Below are 18198 nucleotides of genomic sequence, written 5' to 3' on the forward strand. Positions count from 1 at the left end.
TGTCTCTCCATAAATGTAGAAATGGCAAAGCAGCTGGCCTGGATGATCTACGGATGGAACAAATCAAGAACTTTGGCCCAAAAGCAAGGCGCTGGCTGCTGGAGCTGATGAACAACTGCACTGCATCCTGTCAGATCCCCAAAATCTGGAGGAAAGCAAGAGTCGTCGCCATCTTGAAGCCAGGCAAAGACCGCAATGACCCAAAAAGCTACAGACCAATCTCCCTGTTGTGCCACCTCTACAAAGTTCTGGAGAGACTTATTTTGCATAGAATTATGGAAAAAATAGACCCATGTCTGATTCCACAGCAAGCTGGCTTCAGGAAAGGCAAAAGCTGCACATCGCAAGTGCTGAACCTGACCCAGCACATAGAAGATGGCTTTGAAAGGCAGCAGATCACAGGAGCCGTCTTCATAGACCTGTCAACAGCCTGTGATACTGTGAACCACCATTGCCTCTTCCTGAGGAAAATGTATAATATCACAAGGGACGACCACCTTACCCGCCTCATAGGAAACCTGCTACAAAACAGGAGCTTCTTTGTTGAGTTCCAGGGCCAGAGAAGCAGATGGCGGAAACAGAAGAACGGCCTGCCTCAGGGGAGCGTGCTCGCTCCATCCATGTTCAACATTTACACAAATGACCAGCCACTGCCAGAAGGGACAGAGAGTTTCATCTATGCTGATGATCGTGCCATTACCGCTCAAGCAGGGAGCTTTGAGATGGTTGAACAGAAGCTCTCCGATGCTCTAGGTGCCCTTACTGCCTATTACAGGGAAAACCAGCTGATCCCTAATCCATCCAAAACACTGACATGTGCCTTTCATGTTAAGAACAGACAAGCATCCCGAGCTCTGAGGATCACTTGGGAAGGAATCCCACTGGAGCATTGCAGTGCACCCAAATACCTGGAAGTCACTCTGGACCGTGCTCTGACCTACAAGAAGCACTGCCTGAACATCAAGCAAAAAGTGGGTGCCAGAAACAATATCATACGAAAGCTGACTGGCACAACCTGGGGATCACAACTAGACACAGTGAAGACATTTGTCCTTGCGCTATGCTACTCTGCTGCTGAGTATGCATGCCCAGTGTGGAACACATCTCACCTCGCTAAAACAGTGGATGTGGCTCTTAATGAGACATGCTGCATTATCACGGGGTGCCTGCGCCCTACACCACTGGAGAAATTACACTGTTTAGCCGGTATTGCACCACCTGACATCTGCCGGGAAGTAGCAGCCAATAGTAAAAGGACCAAGGCAGTGACATCTCCAGCTCATCCCCTGTTTGGTATCAGCTAGCACGTCAACTACTTCAATCAAGAAATAGTTTTCTAAGATCTACAGAGATGCTCGTTGGAACACCTCAGCAAGCGAGAGTCCAAAAGTGGCAGGCTCAACCCCAGAACCTCAACCAATGCCTGATACCCAATGAGAGACTCCCCCCTGGGCACACAGAAGAAGACTGGGCGACTTGGAAGGCGCTGAACAGACTGCGCTAGGGCACCACGAGATGCAGACCCAACCTTAAAAAATGGGGCCACAAAGTGGAATCCACGACATGTGAGTGTGGAGAAGAGCAAACCACTGACCGTCTGCTGCAAGGCAACCTGAGCCCTTCTTCCACATGATGCACCAGGGAGGACCTTCTTGCGGCAACACCAGAGGCGGCACTCCAAGGGGCCAGAGACCGGTCAAAGGACATTTAAGAGTATGCCAAGCCTGCAAACTTTTATTTATTTATTTATTTATTTGGGGTTCTTGTACCCCGCCCTTCTCACCCCGAAGGGGACCCAGGGCGGCTTACAGCTGCAAGGCGCACTTAGACGCCTGCTACACAAACAATCATCACAAAAAAATATAACAGTACAAATTCCCACAATTCAACATTATCCACTAAAATCAGTAAAATGATAAAATCAGTAAAAACAATACAAACCTGGAACTTCCTCCTACCCATCAGTGTACAATTAACTCAAAGATCTGTTTTGGTTCCATTTCGACAATCCTGCCGATCTCACACATCTGATTGTCTTATTTGGTTGTCATTGTCCGGTTCCGGTTCCGGTGGGCAAACAGCTGTAAGATCTCAAGCTGTGCCAGCTGAGGAGTTAATCGAGCGAAATCTAAGGTGATCAATTCCCCAACCCTCCCAGTGTAAGGAGATTTGGATCTGGAACAACTAGGGGTCTTGAATGAGACCTTAATGGTCCAAATCGGCCTGAGGGAAGAGAAAGAGGCTGCGGGGCAACGAGGTAGAGCGCCGCCATTACATCTCGGCAAGCTCCCTCAGAAATAATATCCTACCTGATAACTAGGACCCTGGTATTGCCTCTGCAGGGTCCTAGCTTCCTTCCCTGGCAGAGATTGAAGCTCTCCCTGCCTATCTGCCTTATTCAATCAGGGAGGAGGCGGGGGGAGCTCAGATCGACTGCTGCCTCTGCTGAGCCAAGGGAAACTCCTGCGCCAGTACTCCGGCTGGCAGCTTCTCCTTTGACATCGCAGGGAGGGGGAGAAATGCCCGCTAGCCCCTGCGAATAGCTTTTCATCCGCCATCAGGGGAGTTGAGACACACCGCAGGCCTGCCGAGGTGACGCTCCTCCATTTGGCCCTCCTTCCTGTCGGGCCCATACCATCAGAGGCAGCCGAAGCTTGAAGCACTCCGCGGGCCCACCAAAAAGAGGCTTGGCTTGGCCTACAGAAGAGGAGTCTCCATTACATCACCACGAGGCTGCCCACCCGCCTCTCTGGATCCAGCGTTTTGGTCAGCGTCTGTTATTGCTGCCATCGAACTCATAGGAACATTCGACATCTGCCAACACTGCCATCTCTGGCTGGAGGTGTAAATAACAGCAATACTATCCACTGCCATCGAACTCATAGGAACATTCGACATCTGCCAACACTGCCATCTCTGGCTGGAGGTGTAAATAACAGCAATACTATCCACTGCCATCGAACTCATAGGAACATTCGACATCTGCCAACACTGCCATCTCTGGCTGGAGGTGTAAATAACAGCAATACTATCCACTGCCATCGAACTCATAGGAACATTCGACATCTGCCAACACTGCCATCTCTGGCTGGAGGTGTAAATAACAGCAATACTATCCACTGCCATCGAACTCATAGGAACATTCGACATCTGCCAACACTGCCATCTCTGGCTGGAGGTGTAAATAACAGCAATACTATCCACTGCCATCGAACTCATAGGAACATTCGACATCTGCCAACACTGCCATCTCTGGCTGGAGGTGTAAATAACAGCAATACTATCCACTGCCATCGAACTCATAGGAACATTCGACATCTGCCAACACTGCCATCTCTGGCTGGAGGTGTAAATAACAGCAATACTATCCACTGCCATCGAACTCATAGGAACATTCGACATCTGCCAACACTGCCATCTCTGGCTGGAGGTGTAAATAACAGCAATACTATCCACTGCCATCGAACTCATAGGAACATTCGACATCTGCCAACACTGCCATCTCTGGCGGGAGGTGTAAAGAACAGCAATTTATCCATTCTGCTGCAGGAAATGGTGCTACGCTTTTCAGCCATTGCCCACGTTATAAAGACCATCTCCCACTAACTGTACCATCTCTTCTCCTGGACAGTCGAGAAGATACGGGGTCCGGGCTGAGGGTGCCGGTTTGCTCGTTCACGGGCTCTGCAGCTGGGTCCTTTGTTTTGAATCGACTGCCCTAGTTGAGTGACTTTAGGAATCGACGAGGGCACTGCTCTGTTAAAGCACTTTAAACCAGCACTTTAAGTCTGTTGGCCCTATTAGTACTGTGTCTTAGATAATATCAAGTATTACTGTTAAGCACTTTAACCCAGCACTTTAATTTTGTTGGCCCTATCAGTACTGTGTCTTAGATAATATCAAACATTGCACTGCTAGCCTGCACTTTAATCCGTCTGGTTTTGCCTGGTCCCAAACCATCATTACTGCTGCTAGACTGATTGCACTACAGCACTCTAGACAAACGTTGTGATTTACCAGGCCTTAAGTCCTTGCTGTGATTTACCATCTGTTTCGCGACAGCGCCCTCTCTGGCTGGAAGTGCAATAACACCTACCTTTTGGAGCCACTGCCCACAATATATAAGACCAACTCCCTCTGACTTCCATCAGATTCTCTGGACGGCCAAGAAGAACTAGGGACCTGGCCAAGGGGTGCCGGCTTGCTGTCCACGGGCCCTAGAAGCGGGGTCCTTGTTTTGATTGGCCCACTCTAGTTGAATGACATTGGGACATCTATGTGGGCACAGACCTTGAGCTACTGAATTATTAAGCACTTTAGTCCAGCACTGAGACCAAATGGGTCACTAGAATCTGAGCCATAGAAAGTCATTCAGCTCTGTAATCTAGCACTTTAATCCTGCACTTTAGTCTGCCTGGGTTGCCATAAGCTATTAACTGGTTCAGAGCCAACAAGCTGCTGTGAGGTGTGGTATTATAGCACTGTAGCGCTTTACTACAGCACTGTGAATTTCAAAATCGCCTGATGTCATCGCAGTTGTCATTTTTGGTAACGCTGATAGTCTTCTCTGTTAATACTACTCAAATGCACTTTACTGGAAGCAAGGATGGGGCGGACCCTAGGGGTGTAGAGTTTTATAACCACAACAATGTCTGTTATGATTATTATGCATTAACATCTGATACCGCAAGTGAGGAAGTGAGAGGGAACTCCCCTGGGACGGATGGTTCTATGGGTGTGGGGGCTGCTATAGAGGTGGTGACAGGTAGAGGAAGATACGGGAAAGGGAGAACAAACTACTCAATCCGATCCAAAATTTTCAGCAATAATTTGGCAAACCTAAAATGCTCTAAGAATGTAAGACAAAAACAAATCCGGCCCAAAATTTACAATAGAACATTGGCAATCCCAAAGATTACCCATATTACAACTTCACAATCAATTCGGCCTGAAAATAATAGGAATATATTGGCGATTCCAAAAAAAAATCCTCCCGACAAGATACAACTGAGATGTCAGGATGGTGGTCCTTCTGGGCTAAGGGTGGTGCTGTTCAATGCCAGGTCGGTAAATGGGAAGTCCTCCATTATTCGAGATCTAATTCAGGAGGAACAGGCCGACCTGGCATGTATAACGGAGACCTGGCTGGATGAGGGGGGAGGTGTGAACCTCTCCCAGCTTTGCCCGCCAGGTTACTCTGTCCAGCACCAGCCAAGGCCCGGAGGGCGGGGAGGAGGAGTGGCAGTGGTCTATAAGGTTTGTATTCCCCTAATCAGGTGCCCCATCCCACAATCATCTACATTTGAGTGTGCCGGCTTCAGGTTAGGTGACCGGGACAGGATAGGGATTCTGTTAGTGTACCGACCACCCCGCTGCACGACAGTCTCCCTTCCTGAGCTAGCAGGAGTGGTCTCGGACATGGCGTTGAGCTCCCAGCGGCTTATAGTCCTGGGGGATTTCAATGTTCATGCCGAGACTGCTCTGTCAGGTGCAGCTCAGGACTTTATGGCCACCATGACAACCATGGGCCTGTCCCAACTAGTATCTGGTCCCACCCATATCGCTGGGCACACACTGGATTTGGTCTTTTCGCAGGGATGGGGTGATAGTATCGGGGTGGAGGAGCTAACCATCGCTCCTTTGTCATGGACCGATCACCACCTGATTAGGTTTAGACTGACTGCTCCTCCCAACCTCCGCAGGGGTGGTGGACCCATTAGAATGGTCCGCCCCAGGAGACTTATGGATCCTAGTGGTTTCCTGATGGCTCTTGGGGAATTTCCCACCTCCCTGGCTGGCGACCCTGTCGATGCCTTGGTCTCTCACTGGAACACCGAGATGACTAGGGCAATCGACACAATCGCTCCAGAACGCCCCCTCTCGAGTAACCGAGCTAACCCGGCTTCTTGGTTTACTGAGGAGCTGGCAGCAATGAAGCGAAAGAAGAGGTGGCTAGAGCGCGTGTGGCGCAGTAACCCGACTAAATCAACCCAAACACATCTGAATACCTTCTTAAGGTCCTACGGTGTGGCAATAGAGGCAGCACAAAAAACATCTTTCGCTGCTAATATTGCATCTGCGAAGAATCGTCCAGCTGAGCTCTTTCGAGTTGTCAGGGGTCTGTTAAATCCGCCGAAAAGCGAGATCCCTGACAGCTCTGGAGCTCGCTGTGAAGCGTTTGCTCGATTTTTCGTAGATAAAATTGGGCGGATTCGGTCGGGTTTTGACACCACTTTACCTGCAGTCTCTGAGAATGTAACGAGAGCATCTGCTTGTCAAGTTTTGTTGGATTCTTTTCAATTAGTTCAGCTTGAGGATGTGGACAGGATCCTTGGAGAGGTGCGGCCTACCACATGCATCCTAGACCCCTGTCCATCCTGGCTTATAAAAGAAGCCAGAGGGGGTTTGGCGGAGTGGGTGAAGGTGGTGGTTAATGCCTCCTTACAGGAGGGCAAGATTCCAGCGAGCCTAAAACAGGCTATTATCAAACCGCTGTTGAAAAAACCATCACTGGACCCCACTCAATTAGACAACTATCGGCCAGTTTCCAATCTCCCCTATTTGGGCAAAGTCCTGGAACGTGTGGTGGCAGCTCAACTCCAGGGATTTCTGGTAGACACTGATTATCTTGATCCGGCACAGTCTGGCTTTAGACCGGGACATGGAACGGAAACAGCCTTGGTCGCCTTGGTAGATGATCTGCGCAGGGAACTGGACAGGGGGAGTGTGTCCCTGTTAGTTCTCCTGGACCTCTCAGCGGCCTTCGATACCGTCGATCACGGTATCCTTCTGGGACGACTCACAGAAATGGGACTTGGGGGTACTGCTTTGCAGTGGCTCCGGTCATTTCTTGAGGGACGGTCCCAGAAGGTGTTACTGGGTGACACCTGTTCGGCTCCACAACCATTGTCGTGTGGAGTCCCTCAGGGATCTATTCTGTCCCCAATGTTGTTTAACATCTACATGAAGCCGCTGGGGGAGATCATTCGGAGTTTCGGACTGCGGTGTTATCTCTATGCAGATGATGTCCAGATCTGTCACTCCTTTCCGCCTGTCACCAAGGAGGCTGTCCAGACCTTGAATCGGTGTCTAGCTGCTGTGTCGGACTGGATGAGAGCTAACAAATTGAAATTGAATCCAGACAAGACAGAGGTCCTACTGGTCAGTCGGAAGGCCGAACAGGGTATAGGGTTACAGCCTGTGCTGGATGGGGTTACACTCCCCCTGAAGACGCAGGTTCGCAGCTTGGGAGTGATCCTGGACTCGCCGCTGAGCCTGGAACCCCAGGTCTCGGCGGTGGCCGGGAGAGCTTTTGCGCAATTAAAACTTGTGCACCAGTTGCGCCCGTACCTTGGGAAGTCTGATCTGGCCACGGTGGTCCACGCTCTTGTTACATCCCGGATAGACTACTGCAACGCGCTCTACGTGGGGTTGCCCTTGAAGACTGTTCGGAAACTCCAACTAGTCCAGCGTGCGGCAGCCAGATTGCTCACCGGAGCGACATACAGGGAGCATACCACCCCCCTGTTGTGCCAGCTCCACTGGCTGCCGGTTCAATTCCGAGCACAATTCAAGGTGCTGGTCTTAACCTACAAAACCCTATACGGTTCTGGTCCAGTGTATCTGTCCGAACGTATCTCCCTCTACGTCCCACCTCGGAGTTTGAGATCATCTGGGGAGGCCCTGCTCTCGACCCCACCACTCTCACAAGTGAGGCTGGTGGGGACGAGAAGCAGAGCCTTCTCAGTGGTGGCCCCCCACCTGTGGAATTCACTCCCGGGGGAAATCAGAACAGCACCAACCCTCCTCTCCTTCAGGAGGAGGGTGAAGACATGGCTGTGGAACCAGGCCTTTGGGCAACCAGGCAATTAGACTTTGTGTTTTGTCTGTTTGTTTTGTTAAAAATGTAATACAACTGTCTGGTTGTTCCTGACACGATAAAGAAATACTGATTTATCAAAATAGAGGAGCTTGTTTGCAAAAGACATTTATTTGAAAACTTACCAAAATACGACATCACAATGGGATAAAAGCTCTTAAAGAAGAAATCCAGCGTTCAGTCGAAACCTCCTAAAATGGAGAAAGGAAAACAACATAAGAAGATGTTGGCTAAACGTACAGAAGTGATGAAACCACTGGAAGTTCTGAATGGATTAATCCCTAGTGCCAATTTATTTGACTTGTACACCGCCACTCCCAATTTGGCTCGGAGCGGTTTACAGCAGTAAATTAAGACAATACAATCAACTTTAAAATACAATAAAAACGAGAACAGACATAGTCCCGAGTTATTCACCCATCGAAAGCTTGTCAGTGAAGACATCTGCCCTTGCGCTGTGCTACTCTGCTGCTGAGTATGCATTCCCAGTGTGGAACACATCTCATCACACTAAAACAGTGGATGTGGCTCTTAATGAGACATGCCGCATTATCACGGGGTGTCTGCGCCCTACACCACTGGAGAAATTACACTGCTTAGCCGGTATGGCACCACCTGACATCCGCCGGGAAGTAGCAGCCAATAGTGAAAGGACCAAGGCAGAGACATCTCCAGCTCATCCCCTGTTTGGGAATCAGCCAGCACGTCAACGACTTAAATCAAGACATAGTTTTCTTAGATCTACAGAGACACTCGCTGGAACACCCCAGCAAGCGAGAGTCCAAAAGTGGCAGGCCCAAACCCAGCACCTCAATTCATGGGTGATACCAGATGAGAGACTCCCCCCTGGGCACTCAGAAGACTGGGCGACTTGGAAGGCGCTGAACAGATTGCGCTCTGGCACCACAAGATGCAGAGCCAATCTTAAGAAATGGGGCTACAGGGTGGAATCCTCGGCATGCGAGTGCGGAGAAGAGCAAACCACTGACCACCTGCTGCAATGCACCCTGAGCCCTGCCACATGCACCATGGAGGACCTTCTTGCGGCAACCCCAGAGGCACTCCAAGTGGCCAGATACTGGTCAAGGGACATTTAACCAAATACCAAATTTACAAAATCTGTGTGGTTTTTTTTTCTTTCCTTTTTTTTTCTTTTACTTTTTAATCTTTGTGTTTATTTTGCTCTGTTAGAATTGTAATACAATGGTTGCTGATGACACGATAAATAAATAAGCTTGTCGGAAGAGAAAGGTCTTACAGGCTTTCCGAAAAGGAAGTAGCTCTCGGATGGTTCGGGTTTCAACTGGCACGGCATTCCATAAACAAGGGGCCACGATCGAGAAGGCTCTCTGCCTAGTCGAGGACAGATGATAAGTCCAGATGTTGGGGACTTCAAGCAAATTTTGGTCCTCTGACCGAAGTAATCTCTGGGGTTGGTAGGGGGATAAGCGGGCCCTCAGGTACGCCGGCCCCAGACCATAGAAGGCCTTAAAGCAGGGGCCCCCAAACTACGGCCCGCGGGCCACTTCCGGCCCGCGGAGGAGGAGCCCCCCCCACACACAGTGCCCCTCGGATAGCGTGAGCCAGCCAAGGGAGGCTGCTCCGCGTGGTCTACTCGCGTGGAAAGCACCTCGCGAGGTGCTTTACTCGCAAGTAGGCCGCACGGGCCTGCTCCTCCCTTGGCAGGCTCACGCTATCCCTCAGGCCCAATGGACAGCGTGAGCCAGCCAAGAGAGGCTGCTCCGCGTGGTCTACTCGCGTGTAAAGCACTTCGTGGGGTGCTTTACTCACAAGTAGGCCACGCAGGGTTGCTCCCCCCTTGGCAGGCTCACGCTATCCGTCAGGCCCGATGGACAGCGTGAGCCAGCCAAGGGAGGCTGCCCCGGCGCTCCATGCAGTCATGCTGGCCACATGACCTTGGAGGTGTCTACAGACAACGCCGGCTCTTCGACTTAGAAATGCAGATGAGCACCAACCCCAGAGTCAGACACGACTGGACTTCATGTCAGAGGAAAACCTTTAACCAGGAAAATTGTGGAAGATCCAGGGTGGGAGAAAGAACTCTTCTCTGTTGGAGGTAGGTAGGAATGTTTCAAGTGGCCACCTTGATTGCCATTTCATAGCCTGACAGTTTTTAGGGAGAATACTTTGTTGAGAGGTGATTAGCTGGCCCTGATTGTTTCTTGTCTGGTGTTCCCCTGTGTTGGAGTGTTGTTCTTTATTTACAGTTATAATTTTAGAGGTTTTTTTTTAATGCTGCTGGCCAGATTTTGTTCAGACTAGAAATAGGAAGATTTCCCATTCTCTGCTCCTGGAATTACTGCCTCAAGAGGGCGAGAAAGAACCCCCTCCCTCGAAGGGCCCTTCCACACAGCAAAATAAGATATGTGCAATATGCATAGGAATTTTTAATTGATTTTTTTTAAAAAAAAAACTATAGTCCGGCCCTCCATCGGTCTGAGGGACAGTAAACTGGCCCCCGGTTTAAAAAGTTTGAGGACCCCTGCCTTAAAGGTTAGTACCAGCACCTTGAAAGTGATCCGGTACTCAATCGGAAGCCAGTGCAGCGGTTGTAGAATGGGGGTGATACCACACCTCGCCGACACCCCGGCGAGAAGATGAGCCGCCACATTTTGCACCAGCTTCAGTTTCCGGATTACTGACAAAGGAAGGCCAATGTAGAGGGCGGTACAGTAGTCAAGCCTCGAGATGACCGTCGCCTGGATCACCGCAGCCAGGTCGTTCCTAGATAGGAAGGGAGACAGTTGGCTAGCCTGACGTAGGTGGAAAAACGCAGATCTGCTCACCGCAGAGACCGGGGCCTCCATTGTGAGCAGCAGAGGGACCAATGAGACACCAAGGCTTTTTACAGAAGGTGACGGACATTAGTGTCTCGCCATCCAGGGTAGGCAGCTGGACCTCCCTCCCACCCGGACGGCCCAGCCAAAGGATCTCCGTCTTCGCTGGGTTCACCCTCAACCTGCTGGCACGCAACCATCCAGTCACGGCCTCAAGGCACTGATGGAAACTATCGGGTACGGAGTCCGGCCGGCCCTCCATCCTCAGAATGAGCTGAGTGTCGTCAGCGTCCTGGTGGCACTCAAGCCCAGAGCTCCGCACCAGTCGGGCAAGCGGTCGCATATAGATGTTAAATAATAGAGGAGAGAGAATAGCTCCCTGCGGGACCCCACAAGTTAGCGGAGATCTCTCGGAAACCATCCCTCCCCTCACCACACGCTGTCCCCGATTCTGGAGGAAGGAGGACACCCACTTAAGGGGCATCCCCCTCACCCCAGTCAGGGCTAGGCGGTGGGTCAATAGATTGTGATCGTCCGTGTCAAATGCTGCTGTGAGGTCCAATAACACGAGCAGTGTGATCCGCCTTGATCCATCTGGCAGCAGAGCTGATCTGTGATGGCAACTAGCACAGTCTCCGTCCCGTGCCCACTACGGAAGCCGGACGGGAAGGGATCGAGTCCGGCTGTGTCATTTAGGAACTGTCAGAATAGTTATAGTTATTTTATAGGTATGTTTTTCAATGTGTTTGTATTAGTATTGCAATGTATTAGTATTGCATTTCAAAGATGGATTCAGTTATGTTCAGCTGTGTGTTAGAATTGTTATTAAAGGCAGAGAGAGAAAAAAACCTTGAGACAGAGATAACAGAAATTCTTTTGCCCAGAGAAGAAAAAGGGAGTTACCCAACTTGAAGGGCAGGATGTTTACTTTTGCCTGTATGTTTTGTCCTGTACTGTGTTAGTCGCCTTTTTTCAGTTCCATCATGTAGTCCTTTGTGTATAGACGCTTTAAGTAAAGCTACCTTAAAAAAAGAATGCTGCCTGAGTTTGTTTATTTTGAAACCACACGCTTGCTGTGCCCAGACTGGAGAGTCTAACTCTGACAGGAACTGCTGCAACTGCTCCGCTGCCGCCCTCTCAACCACCTTGCCCAGGAACGTAAGGTTCGAGACTGAGCGGTAGCTAGAGGGAAGCGAACGATCTAAGTCTGGTTTCTTCAGCAGCGGAGAGACCATCGCCTCTTTTAAACCCTCTGGAAAAACTCCTTGCTCAAGGGAGCTGTTTATTATATTCAACAGAGGTTCACGTAATCCCTCCAGGCAAGATTTTACTAGCCAGGAGGGTCACGGATCGAGGGAGCAGGCGGTCGGCCTAGTCGCAGTCACGATCCTATCGACAGCCTCTGCGTCCAGCGGGATGAACCGGTCAAGGATGTGCCCAGCGAGTGGCCACGGAGTCTCAAGTTCACTTACTGTATCAATCGTGGCAGGGAGATCCCGGCAGAGAAGCGAGATCTTGTCTGCGAAATAGCTCTGGAAAACCTCAGCAGAAGGAGCCAGATCGTTATTGTTTGGGACAGAAGGGACTGTTGTCAGGGATCTCATAATCTTAAATAACTGTGCTGGGTGTGAGCTCGCAGACGCTATCAAGGAAGCATAATAAGATTTTTTGGCCTCGGTGAGAGCATGCTCATAAGACTCTCTGAAATTCTTATAAGCAGATTCCGATTCCCCGATTGGTGGGAAGTGGGTGGTAATTTTTCTCCTTTTTTACTTTCTATTTCCCTACTTTTCTATCTTCTCACAAATATTCCCCCTCTTTCGATGTAACTTTATAATATTCTAATAAAAATCATTTTAAAAAAAGGATTTCTGGGGGTCGAAGGCCAAAACATCTGGGGACCCCCAGGTTGAGAACCACTGCCCTAGATGGATGGCCATTGAGGGGAAGCAAGGAGGAGAGATGGACATGCACATAATCGTTACAGGTGTTTTCATCTCTACTGCCAACCCCCGACCCACTTTCCCAACCTGATCCCCTTCCCTCAAAATCTCCTTTTGGAATCAAAGACTATTGAAAGGAGGAAGAGGAGGAAAGGAGACAACGAAGGAGTGACTCTCTACCGGCAAGTGTTTGACTATAACAATATAATACCCTGTTACTCTATTGTATACAAACAGGGATCTCTAACCGATATAGACAAAGAGATAACCCAGAAAACAGGAAGGAAGGAAGGAAGGAAGGAAGGAAGGAAGGAAGGAAGGAAGGAAGGAAGGAAGGAAGGAAGGAAGGAGAGGAGAAACAAGAATGAATGGACCAGCTTGGTTTTTGAAACGGAAGATAAAAGTGGAGTTCTTCTTGTGACGAAAGAGTCCCAGTCTCAGTGCCATCTTGATTTGTCATTTTCTGGATCAGAGAGAAAAGAGGAAGGAAAGGAGGAAGGGATTTCAGTGTGGCCTTGAATCGAAGAGAAGTCAGCACAGCTCACTGGTTTATCAAACCTCCTGAAGCATTGCCAAATATAGGTGCTTGTTTGCAAAAGACATTTATTTGAAAACTTACCAAAATATGACATTGATGGGATAAAAGGGCTTAAAGAAGAAATCCAATGTTCAGTCAAAACCTCCTAAAATGGAGAAAGGAAAACAACGTAAGAAGATATTGGCTGAAGGGACAGAAGTGATGAAACCACTGGAAATTCTGGATGGATCAATCCCTGGTGCCAATGGCAAGCTGGATCAACTAAATGCCATCTTGAAGAGATCTCTAGTGACCCCCAAAGAAGGAGAATGGAAACTGGGAAAGCAGGATGAGAAGAGGGAGCCAACAAGGAGGAAAAACGGAAGGAGAAACGGAAGGTAAACAAAGGGTCACGAAGAAGGAATCCAGAGGGAACCAGGACGGAATGGACGCCAGGCAGAAGTCCAGCTGGAACAAGAGAGGCCTCCAGTCAAGGCGCGAGAGGCCTGCCATTTCCGTCCTGAAAGAGGGGACCGGTCAGTCCAGTCAGGAGAATCTCTCGCTCAGCTCTGGGCTTCTCACTCACCGGCCTGAGAGAGGGTGGGAAGAGGACCAGATCTGTTTGGATGAGGGGAATGCTGGGCTTGAATCATTCAGTCCACTGACCAAGAACCAAAACTGAATAGAGCTGTCTGTTGTTGTTGTTGTTGTTGCATTTCTACCCTGCCGTGTCTTCCCAAAGGGACTCAAAGCGGCTTGACATGAAAGCATTCGTATGCAATTTAAAATATAGAAATATACAAACATCAAAACAGAATTAGACACAAATAGCACAAAAAAAAATCACAGGTAACCTCCATCAAATATATTCAAACACCACTGAGCCCCCCCCGACTTGATCTTCAAAACCTCCCTCTTCAAAAGCCTGTCCGAATGAAGAAGTTTTAGCAGAAGGAGAACGGGGGGGGGGGGGGGGGGGCCGTTCTGGCTTCCCAGGGCAGAGAAGTCGAGCTGCGTGTCTCAGGCAACGTCCACACGCCCAGCCTCCTTCCTTGGGACCATCACCCCTCCCCCCCCTCCTTAAAGAGTCCACTCTGGGCAGGGAAGGAAGGAGGGGAGGGAGGGAGGGGGGCTTCAAGGGGGAGGAAGGAAGGGCTGCCGAGTACCTGAGGGAGGGAGGGAGGGGGGGGGGCCTTCGGCACTGCCCTCTCCCCCCCACGATCACCGCAGGGCACCAACCGCTGCTGTGGGCCAGAGGGAAGAGAGAGGGGGCCGGAAGACAGTCCCACCTTGTCTCCTGTGGTAGGCGAATAATATAATGCAATATATTGCTCCGCATGCTCTATTCTACTTTGGTTAGACCACTTTACCTGGAATATTGTGTCCAATTCTGGGCACCACAATTCAAGAGAGATTACTCTAAGCTGGAGTGTGTCCAGAGGAAGAGGGCGAATCAAATGATCAAGAGTCTGGAGAACAAGCCCTATGAGGAGCGGCTTAAGGAGCTGGGCATGTTTAGCCTGAAGAAGAGAAGGCGGAGAGGAGACATGATGAGGGCCATGGATAAATATGTGAGAGGAAGCCACAGGGAGGAGGGAGCAGATCAGGGGTCTGGAGAACAAGCCCTATGAGGAGCGGCTTAGGGAGCTGGGCATGTTTAGCCTGAAGAAGAGAAGGCTGAGAGGAGACATGATGAGGGCCATGGATAAATATGTGAGAGGAAGCCACAGGGAGGAGGGAGCAGATCAAGGGTCTGGAGAACAAGCCCTATGAGGAGCGGCTTAGGGAACTGGGCATGTTTAGCCTGAAGAAGAGAAGGATGAGAGGAGACATGATGAGGGCCATGGATAAATATGTGAGAGGAAGCCACAGGGAGGAGGGAGCAGATCAAGGGTCTGGAGAACAAGCCCTATGAGGAGCGGCTTAGGGAACTGGGCATGTTTAGCCTGAAGAAGAGAAGGCTGAGAGGAGACATGATGAGGGCCATGGATAAATATGTGAGAGGAAGCCACAGGGAGGAGGGAGCAGATCAAGGGTCTGGAGAACAAGCCCTATGAGGAGCGGCTTAGGGAACTGGGCATGTTTAGCCTGAAGAAGAGAAGGATGAGAGGAGACATGATGAGGGCCAGGGATAAATATGTGAGAGGAAGCCACAGGGAGGAGGAGGGAGCAAGCTTGTTTTCTGCTTCCTTGGAGACTAGGACACAAGGGAATAGTGGCTTCAAACTACAAGAGAGGAGATTCCATCTGAACATTAGGAAGAACTTCCTGACTGTGAGAGCCGTTCAGCAGTGGAACTCTCTGCCCCGGAGTGTGGTGGAGGCTCCTTCTTTGGAAGCTTTGAAGCAGAGGCTGGATGGCCATCTGTCAGGGGTGCTTTGAATGCGATTTTCCTGCTTCTTGGCAGAATGGGGTTGGACTGGATGATGGCCCAGGAGGTCTCTTCCAACTCTTCTAGGAGTCTATGATTGTGTATACATACAATATTTATAACATTATAAAGTAATACAACATAATCCTAATAATCCTAATAATAATAATAGTATGATATTATAAATAAACATATATATTATAGGACATGTAACATTACTAATAATATTACAATACTAGGGTGTATTACAATAGAGTAATATATAATGCCAATATAATACATTGTGTGTATTTGCCTCTTGTGATCGGCTCTGAGTGGGGCAGAGAGGTGTCCTCAATGAATAGATGGGGAGACTCAGAGTGGGAAGAGACTCCCAAGGTCCCCCAGCCCAGGAAGGAGGAGGGCACAGCACAAGCCCTCCCGACAGATGCCCACCCAGCCTCTGCTGAGAGACCCCCGAGAAGGAAGGAAGGAGGAGCCCCCCCCCCCGCTGGACCCAGCCCAGGGAAGCCTCCCCAGTGTCCAGGGTGGTCAGGGCAGGAGAGAGGTGGGCGGGACCCTTGAGGCCATCCATCCCAACCCCCTTCCGTCAAGCAGGAAGGCACTGTCCGATCCCTCCTTAGAGATGGCCATCCAGCCTGCACTTAAACCCTCCAGAGAAGGAAGGAAGGAAGGAAGGAAGGAAGGAAGGAAGGAAGGAAGGAAGGAAGGAAGGAAGGGGGGACCCCAAAGGCCACCCAGCCTGACCCCCTCATGCTGCCCCACCGGAATTAACCAACCTTTCATTCAAACACACCTTATAAGCAGCTCTTTCCCCCCCGCCTCTGACTCCCCAATGGCCGAGAAGGAGAGAAGGGCGGGCACAGAGAATGGCAGGCGAGGCCTGAGCCAAGCAGGAGGAGGGAGGCCGGGGCTTCTTCCTTCCTTGGGCCAAGACACCCCACGAAGCCTCCTCTGGGCACAGCTGGCCTTTCTGGCTGCCACGTCACACTCTCTTGGGCGCCGCCCTTGGCTCCTCCCCTTCCTCCTCCCGCTCTCTCTCTCTCTCTCTCTCTCTGTCCCTCCTCCGGAAGTGAGCAGCTCCCTCGCCTCTCTAGGACACGCAGGCCGCCTTCTCTCGCTGGGCTTCCGCCAAGACCAAACATGGCCATGGCTGCCGCGCGGGGGCTGGGCGCCCAGAGAGAGGCGGGGCTTCTTGGCAGCACTGGCCAATCAGGAGCAAGAGCTCCTCCTTCCTTCCTTCCTTCTCCTCCGAAGGCTCAGCACCCTCCCGCCAATAGGAATTCGCTTCCTCTCCGGCGTCACCAGTCTCCGGGCAGAAACTCCTCCGCCCAGCCTTCCTTCCTGCCTGCCTGCCTGCCTGCCTACCTTCCTTCCTTCCTTCCTTCCTTCCTTTGCTTTCCTTCCTTCCTTCCTTCCTTCCTTCCTTTGCTTTCCTTCCTTCCTTCCTTCCTTCCTTCCTTTGCTTTCCTTCCTTCCTCCCTCCCTGCCTTCCTTCCTTCCTGTCTTCCTTCCTTCCTGCCTGCCTTCCTGCCTTCCTTCCTTTCCTTCCTTCCTTTGCTTTCCTTCCTTCCTTCCTTTCCTTCCTTCCTTTACTTCCTTCCTTCCTTTACTTCCTTCCTTTCCTTTCTTCCTTTCCTTCCTTCCTTCCTTTACTTCCTTCCGTCCTTCCTTCCTTTCCTTTCCTTCCTTCCTTCCTTCCTTCCTTCCTTCCTTCCTTTACTTCCTTCCTTCCTTTGCTTTCCTTCCTTCCTTTCCTTCCTTTCCTTCCTTCCTTCCTTTACTTCCTTCCTTTCCTTCCCTTCCTTCCTTCCTTTGCTTTCCTTCCTTCCTTCCTTCCTTCCTTCCTTCCTTCCTTCCTTCCTTTGCTTTCCTTCCTTCCTTTCCTTCCTTCCTTCCTTTACTTCCGTCCTTCCTTTCCTTCCTTTCCTTCCTTCCTTCCTGCCTTCCTTCCTTCCTTCCTCCCTTCCTTCTTCTGCCACTCCTGAAGAGAATTCCCGGGATGCGCCAATGTATATATATATATCTATCTATGAGTATATGTGTAAATATGTGGTTTTGCGCATATGTTGAATCTCTTCCTTTTTGAGTCTCTTCTTCTGCTGTGTTTCTTTCTCAGTGTTGTGATGAGTGAGGGTCACTTGTGGCTGGCCTGAGATAGATGTCTTTTGTCCCAGTGCAGTGTCTATTTTCCCAGTGGTTTTGGATTTATGTCAATCATAAATACACAGGCAGCAAAGGGTCACCGCCTTGTTGTGGCGCTGGAGCTTGAGCACCTCAATGATGTCATGAGCGAAACCGTGAAGGGCCACCCAAGACGGGACGGTCGTGGCAGAGAGGTCAGACCAAGCGTGATCCCTGGGGAAGGCAACGGCAAACCACCCCAGTATCCTTGCCAAGAAAACTCAATGGACCAGTACAACCAGAGATATGTCGGTATGCCATTGGAAGATGGGACTCCCAGGTCGGAAGATGGCCAAAATGCTACTGGGGAGGAGCAGAGGATAAGTTCAACTAGCCCCAGATGTGATGACGCAGCTAGCTCAAAGCCGAAAGGAAGGCTAGCGGCCGACGGTGCTGGAGGTGAACGACGAATCCAATGATGCTCTAAAGATCAACACACCATAGGAACCTGGAATGTAAGATCTATGAGCCAGGGCAAATTGGATGTTGTTATTGGTGAGATGTCA

The 18198-nt window shown here is 50.3% G+C and overlaps 1 protein-coding gene across 16 annotated transcripts in view; it reads right to left on the bottom strand.

Annotated features, from left to right (window-relative positions):
* Positions 1-18198, bottom strand: part of LOC132764002 (zinc finger protein 214-like) — a 353977-nt gene that overhangs the window by 79278 nt on the left and 256501 nt on the right. For 2 of the 16 annotated variants that reach the window (XM_067464879.1, XM_067464878.1), the window contains one exon: positions 8005-8070. The exons of 12 other annotated variants lie outside the window; for them this stretch is intronic. The gene's annotated coding sequence lies outside the window, so the exon portion shown is untranslated. Of the gene's footprint in view, positions 1-8004; positions 8071-10407; positions 11220-13239; positions 13304-16304; positions 16365-18198 lie in introns of those variants that run through there. 2 more of the 16 variants (XM_067464880.1, XM_067464881.1) reach the window with 2 other exon arrangements.

Source organism: Anolis sagrei, chromosome 2 (assembly GCF_037176765.1).
Source record: "Anolis sagrei isolate rAnoSag1 chromosome 2, rAnoSag1.mat, whole genome shotgun sequence".
Taxonomy (NCBI): Eukaryota; Metazoa; Chordata; class Lepidosauria; order Squamata; family Dactyloidae; genus Anolis; species Anolis sagrei.